Here is an 8,528-nt window from a genome sequence, read left to right as displayed (position 1 = left end):
TTGTTTCTTTCATTTTTCACTTCAAAACCTGGAGGAATCTCCATGTACACTTCCTCATCTAGATCTCCATGAAGAAAGGCATTCTTCACATCCAACTGGTGTAAGTCCCATCCAAAATGGGTAGCCAAAGCGAGAATAACTCGAACTGTATTCATCTTTGCCACTGGGGCAAATGTCTCCTCATAATCAATCCCATATGTCTGGGTATATCCTTTTGCCACCAATCTAGCTTTATATCTTTCTATTATCCCATCTGCCTTATGTTTGACTGTGAATATCCATCTACACCCTACTGCCTTCTTGTCTCTTGGCTTATCAACAATCTCCCAAGTTGAATTTCTTTCTAATGCATTCATCTCTTTTTTCATAGCTTGATTCCAATGTTCAAGTTTCATGGCCTCCTGGACTGAGGTAGGTATTTTTGTGGCATCAATGGCAGCAATAAAACTTTTGTGCTTATCAGAGAGATTGTTAGTGCAAACATACTGAGAAATAGGATATTTAACACATGATCTTCTTCCCTTTCTCAATGCAATGGGTAAATCCTCAGTAATACTTACCTCCTCCTCATTGATATCTTCATGGATTCTCACCTCCGGATCAGACAATTCTTTTTGCTCTAGAGTCGAAGTGGGTTGTTCTCTTCTTGCATATTTTTTGCCAAAAAATTTGTCTTCCTCTTCTTGCTCACTGTGGACTGTGGTAGCTTCATTGCTCAGATCTTGGGCATCTTGCAAAGACAAACATGGTGACGACAAGAAGGAGAGTTCATCCACTTCAGGTGCTTTCTCCCCCTGAAGTGGTGGACTGACATAAAAGGATTTGGTTTCATGAAAGGTGAAATCCATGGTGATAAAGACACGACGACTTTGAGGATGATAACATTTGTACCCTTTTTTATTAGAAGGATACCCAATAAAGACACATTTAAGGGCTCTGGGATCTAATTTACCACGGTTAGGAGGATGAGAGTGAACAAAAACAACACATCCAAAGACTCGACTAGGTAAACTCGTTGTGAGGGAAGAAGAAGGAACAAAAGACAATAGAGACTCTATAAGACTAATGCCATTTAAGATACGAGTGGGTAACCTGTTGATGAGATATGTGGCAGTTAACACAGCTTCTCCCTAGTAATGTTTGGGAACAGACATTTGAAAAAGAAGAGCTCTAGTTACCTCAAGAAGATGACGATTCTTTCTTTCAGCAACCCCATTTTGTTGAGGAGTGTTAACACAGGTTAGTCGTGAACAATACCATTATGAGACAAAAAATTGAGGAATTCATGATTCACATATTCAGTACCATTGTCAGACCTAATTTTTTTTTATATTTTTTCCAAATTGAGTTTGGACAAGACGGAAAAAGTTTTCAGATTTATTTTTCATAAGGTATGTCCTTGTGACACGAGTACAATCATCAATAAAGGTAACAAACCATCTGGCTCCATAAATAGAATCTATGACAAGACCCCAAACATCAGAGTGAATTAAATCAAATGGAGAAATACTCTTTTTATTACTAATAGGATAAGATGCACGATGGTGCTTTGACAATTGACAAATATCAAAATTAAAAGACTCAACAGACTCCTTGGTAAACAAATGGGGAAACAGGGACTTGATAAGATTAAATGATGGATGCCCAAGCCTTTGATGATGTAACCATATTTGTGATTTGGCCCACGTCTCGGATGTAGCTTGTTGANTNATNATTTGTGTGTTGCTTTGGTCATCAAACTCTAAAAAATACAACCCACTTTGCTCCTTAGCAGTTAAAATCGTCTTCCCCGTGGCAAGATCCTGAAAAACANAATAAGTTGGAAAAAATATTACTGAACAATTTAAATCCTTTGTGAATTTTTGCACAGAGATAAGACTATTAGCTAATTGAGGAACATGTAAAACATCCTTCAATATAATAGATGAGTCCAAGAATATATTCCCAAAGCCGCATACAGGTATGCCCTGTCCATTTGCAACTGTAATAAGTTGTTCTTTATTGCTCTTGCTATATGAATCGAAATTCCCATTAAAAGGTGTCATATGATCAGTTGCACCTGAATCAAGGATCCAAATACCGTGAGACACATGACCAACAGTATTGAGACAAATCTTACCTTTTATGGACAAAGTACATGATCCAGAGGGCTTACTCATTGATTCAAGCATTGCTTCCAAGCGCTCGAGTTTCTCCTTATAAGTTTGCATATCAAGAACTGGTGGTGGTGGTGGTGGTGGTGGATTAGATTGATTTGTGGCTTCCCGTTCTAAGGTATTATGATTTACCCATTTTTGAGTAGGCCCTTTGTTGTTTCCCATGCGCTCGAGAACATTCTTTTTTCCATGGAGTTTGAAGCATATTTCCTTGGTATGTCCAGATCTTTTACAGTATGTACAATAGTCCCCATGAGTACCTCTTTCAAACGTTTTTCCCCCAGCATTTGTTCCCTTGTGGACTCCCTTTCCAATTGTCATGGCAGAGCCTGTGTTGGAGATCCCTCCATGAAGCATGACAGATCTCCGAGTTTCTTCTCCTCTTACCATAAAAAAAACTTCTGACAGGGGTGGTAATTTTTCTCTTCTAAAAATGTGAACTCGGATTGGGTCGTACTCATGATTAAGGCCTTGAAGAAATTTAAAGATTTTTTCTCCTTCCATGAATTCGGCAAGAGCGGCAACATCTGTTTTACACATCTTTATTGTTTGGATCTGATCGAGTTCCATCCAAAGACCATTCAGGATCCCGTAATACTCTGTTACGGAAAGGGAGCCCTGTTTTGTATTAAATATCCTGNTCTTGATATCATAGGTAGCAACAAGATCCTTTTTTAAAGAAAAAGTACTTTGTAAATCATCCCATATTTATTTTGCGGAAGAATGAAACATATAATTTTTTCTTACATCTGGAGTCATGGATTACCACATCCAAGTCATAATTAAAGAATCTTCTCTATCCCACATTGAAAAATGTTTATCATCTGGTGCTGGTCCTCCTCCCTCTATATGATCAAGTTTGGAGCGACTCTTGAGAATCCTTAAAATAAATTGACTCCATTGTAAGTAATTCTGACCATCCAACCACGAGGTACTTCCTATATTCGGTAAGTCATTGGGTACCCCCAAAGAAATACTCTTTTCTTCAGACATCCCGTATCCAAGAAAAAAAGGGCAAAAAAACTTCAAACTCAGATCTACTCAAATAAAGGCCAAACGGGTCGTCACCAACCCAAGGAACAGAATCAGGAGGCTCCGGCGACCCTTCTATGGCGGCGACAGCGAGTGGGTTTCACCGGAAAAAGAGGAGCAAAAGGTAAAAGTCAGATCTGCTCAAATACAGTCCAAACTAGTCGTCACTGACCCTAGGAACGGACTTAAGGGGCTCCGGTAACCCTATCTGTGGCGGCGCCGGCGAGTGGGTCTCGCCGGAGGTGGGCGTGTGGGCTACACGCGCCGGCGATGGTGGCGGCGCGTGGCGGCTCCGTTTGAGGAGCGACTTCCGGCTTTGTGATCACCGGTGTTGGGCGCACCTTTCTGCCCTATCGACGACCCCGACCGGCGATGGTGGCAGCGGCGGTACGCTTCTTGCAGCGGAATCTAGCCCCTAAGATCAGGAGCTCTGACACCAAGTTGAAAATGAGACTTATTATTATTCTCAAATCATGACAAATACATTCTCAAACCTTCTATTTGTAATAATCTAGTTCTCCTAAAAAGAGAAATAGGGAAACTAGGAAACGTAAGAAAAAATAAAATAAAATAAAATATTATGTATCTATTTCCTCTAATTAGGAAGATTCTACATATATTATCCCAGATTACAACAATTTCCTTATTACAAAATGTGATGCAATAACCTATGTTTTTTATCAGGTCCATGTCGTTTTGTGTCATCTTTTAAGTGACTATGCGTTAGCTAATCATCCATATTCTAATACTTTTTTTTTTATCAGCAAAGTATATATAGCTATTTACATTGGAGCACTTGGGAAGCTCCAACCTTAATACAAAAATTATTTACATTGTTCCTTGTTTTCTGTCTTCATAAACATGATTAAAGCTTCGACATTTGATATCACAATATTCCTATCCAATATCCATCTACTCTATTTTTGATACATACATGAAAATTGAAGATAGGAATACAAAATATTGAGTTAAATCATTGATGTGCAGCATAAGCTTTCAAGGTGTTACTACCACTCGTTTGGATTGCGTATATTAACATATTAAAAGCAGACTCAATTTAAAAAATGAGTGTGAAAAACAATGTGAATCCCATTAAAGACTCTCTGATTGTACATTGCAGCAGTCTATTGTTAGTTGTAGTTAATGTTTCTTGTAACATTAGATACTTCCTTTGGTTCTATTTTATATCAGTGGTCAACAACTTTGCTTATCCAAGATCTTCTCTTTATCCCTTTTTCCTCACAATCAATTTTCATATGAAAGAGATAAAATAAACCGCTAGACTAAATAGTCTGAGTCTAGGGTTGGTTTTTTTATCACCATGTCTTCTATTAAGTGGCTTTATAATTTTTCAAGGATCTATATCATAATAATGTAGACATGTATAATTTATAATTAGAAAACAAATTTGTGGAAAGAGAAAAAAAAATTAATAACGTAAGTGATGTTGTTCACTAGGGTTTCCCCATCCTTATTTCTTCCATTTGTAGTTGATAAAGATTGTGGACAAAGGTCAAAGAGGTTTTGCATTATGTGAGTATTCACAACATTTGTAGAGGCTTTCTCCACTGTGTGATTAGACAGGATCCCCCTTTGGTCATGCCTATGCAAGAAAAATCACTATATCACCTTTGGGTTAAGCTATTCACCAATATTAAGAAATATAATAATAAGGGACTGCTGGAATCTAACTTTAATTAACTAATTCAAACTTACACATACTCCCCATTCCATGGCATAATCATTCCCTCAATCACACTCAAAATGCATTAGTCTCATCCCTATCTTTGGTGAGAAAAAAAGGTTAAGACTTTTTTTCACTACTAAACTTTAAAATAGTGTAAATTCTCCACTCACATGGCTAAACCAATACTTTTATTTATAACAGTCACTCATACATGGAAAGATTAGGCATACAAAGTCTTCCATGGTCATACTTTGTTAACACCAATGAATAATATTTTGTTTCATTAATTTCCCTTCCTCCTCTTCCTAGCTTGGCTTGGAACGAATACCAACAAAGAGGGTGTGGCTTTTGGTTGTTTTATTTTTTGTAATAACACCTCGTAGAGAACGAATACCAACAAAGAGGGTGTGGCTTTTGGTTGTTTTACTTTTTCTAATAGCACCTCATTGGCCCAACAGGTCCAATAATATCTACTTAATTCTACATATATGATCATTGTCGTTTCTATGATCAAATTAAGTAGAGTAGAGCATCTACTCTATTTTAATCTCTTGTTTTAACCTTTCCCAATGAACGTAATTGGAATTTCACTAAGTTAACAATTATAAAAATATGCACTAAGGTTAAAAACATGGAAAACATGATTAGGAATTCACTACTAAAAAAGGTTTTTGAAATCGTTTAATATGTTTTATCTTTCAAAACATGATGGCAATATTGAAATTTTTGTATAATTTTTGATGGTTGTGAAATGATGGGTGGGTACACATACATTTCTGGTAACATGTGAACTTTCCAGGCAGAATAGTATAAATATGTATAAGAGTACATACATAAAAGAGTATTGGATTTTTATTGCAAAGTATCCAATATTTATGGTCTAAAACACAAATAAAATATAATCATTCTCTATTAATCTTTTTCTTATATAATTAATCTCTATTTCTTTTTCTATTGTGGTTTATCTTGTTGTAAAAGGGTAGAATCCTTATGCCTTTATTTATTTAATTTATTTCTTGGTAACCAAAAAAATGTCCTACGGTATTTATTCTCAATGCAAGGTTAACAGCGTAAATTAATATATATATATATATATATATATATATATATATATTATATATAGTAGTAAATAAATATATCTTTATAAAACATTATTATAAAATTCTAGTTTTGAATTGAAACAACAAATGCAGATACATGTAAAGATATAAAGTGACAGTACTTTGGAAGGTCGAATCCCACCAAAAAGTGAGGCCATGGAACAAACGATGGTTTTCTAAAGTCCATGAAAAGATACTAAAGTACTTTGCACACTTTGGTGATATTAATTGAAGTCTTTATTTAACTTTCATTCCCAAAATAATGAAGAATAACATAATTGATTAGTACAACATTCAATGTGTGGAATAGGAATAATTAATAACCAATGAAAAAAATAGTCTTCAACTATATGATTGTACTACGAACAGTCCTCAACCACATTTCATGCTGCTTTGAATAAGATCATAATAGTCGTTTATATTGACATGTCTGTACCTCATTATTCTCTTTCATTAACTTAATCATATTTAAATCAATTAATTTTGTCACTTTCTTAGCTTAAGACAGAATTAGTGTTTATACGTGCTAATAATTAATATGATAATGAATTATTGATGTCTCCTCTATGATAGGACATAGAAGAATCATTCAAAAAGAAACACAAGAATCGAGTCAAAAGTATTATTCACTTGGAAGCATTTCCCAAATAGAAGTTTGTCTCTCTTCTTTGCACAGAATGATTTTCACTCATATCCACTTTTCCTTAACACATTACCAAAATCGAGAGTTTATGATGCTAATTAGGCTTCTTAGTAGCAATTATAATATTTCATAAATGTGTGGCTCATAGTAGCAATTATAATATTTCATAAATGTAGACATAGAATGAAAAAAAATGAAAAAATTGATAACTTGTTAACTTTTACAATAGTAACTATTTAAAAATTACATATAATAAAGAAGCTCAACTAGGTTAGCATAGCAACAGGTTGTGTGAGTTATTGCATCGACCTTTCTTTAATTTCTACGGATAAAAGAATTATATCATTATCTTTTGGAAAAATAATTATAAATAAGTTAAAGGAAAAATATAAGTTTGTTTGATAAATTCATACCAGGCATGATGTTTTCATATAAAAGAAAAAAAAATGAAAACCAAACTAAATTCATATAACAAATTATAAAGAGAATATTTAAATAAAAATTAAACAAGTTTAACCATAGGTAGTTAATACTTATTTTTAAAATAATCAAACACAAGAGATTTTTGTGATCTTGGAGTACTCGAGAAGATTTTAATGCTATTTTAAAGGTTTCCATCGAACTAAAGGAGGGGATACTTGTTCTAATTTTAATTGCTGGGTTAATTAAAATTATAAGTTTAAACATTACATTATTCGTTTGATATCATATATACTTTTTAAGTCTTTTGTAATTTTTAAATAGTACTATTTAAAATTTATTCTACGAAATATATATTAACTAAAATAATAAAGAATTACTATCAAATGCTTTCAATCTTAAATAATATATATTATCATATAAATGGTTAGAATTCTCCTTATTTATTACATTATATAATATAATTGTTTGAATAAGAAATAATGTGATTTTAAAATATAATAATGCTAATTAAAAAATATTACCTATAACATAGATAAGCGCATTTTGATGAATTTTTCAAGGTATTTTGATACAATATTAATAATACATTAAATTATTTACATAAATGAAGTGAATTTAAATCAAAATCTTAAAATAACGAGTGATATGATTTTTTTTTCTTAACTTTCTTAAATTTACTTAATATGATTAAAACTCATAATTGGGATTTCAACAATTTCTTAGTTGAAGTATGAATATCTTTATATTGACATCTTTTTCTCGAACAAAAAGGAATATATTTTACTTATATCATGATTCATCTTAACGAAACACATTTGCTTGAATTTTGGTTAGAAATTCTTTCAACAAGAACTAATTTGAATGAATCATTGGTTTTTTGAATGAATCATTGGTTTTGATAAATAAGTCTTTGATGGAAGGTCACTTAAAAAATACAATATCAATTAAATGTGAATCTATCCCATATAAAAAATTGACACCACAAACTTAAAACAATAAATTTATAAATTTTTTATTTTTTTTTTATATATTTTGTTCAAGTTTCTCATCTTTGCTAACTTACCTAATGGATTTATGATGTATTCAAACATCATTTGTCATGCTAAATTATATACAAGAGTATAACATTTTTAATTGTTCTAATTTCGAAAATAAAATTTTGTATATATTTAAAGCTAATATTTTAGTTAGTCATAATTATAATAAAAAAATGTATTTTAAAATCAAAATGTCGGTTGAAAATATAGAAATTAGGAAAATATGAAAAATTCACAAATTAATTAATCATTTAGTGCTTTCTACTTCTAACAATAGATATTCTTCAGAACAACTGGGTAACAGAGAAACGCAATGACGAAACAAATTACCTTTTTCATCATACTCCACTCACCAACTTGGCGTAAATGTTCTTTCTTTCCCGCTTTCATGATATTTTAGCTGTAATTAGAAGTGCTTTAAATAATTGAATAGCAGGAAAAACCGATAAG

Source organism: Vigna radiata, chromosome 7, assembly GCF_000741045.1.
Source record: "Vigna radiata var. radiata cultivar VC1973A chromosome 7, Vradiata_ver6, whole genome shotgun sequence".
In the NCBI taxonomy this organism is placed as follows: Eukaryota; Viridiplantae; Streptophyta; class Magnoliopsida; order Fabales; family Fabaceae; genus Vigna; species Vigna radiata.
Note: the sequence above shows the minus strand (reverse complement) of the source record.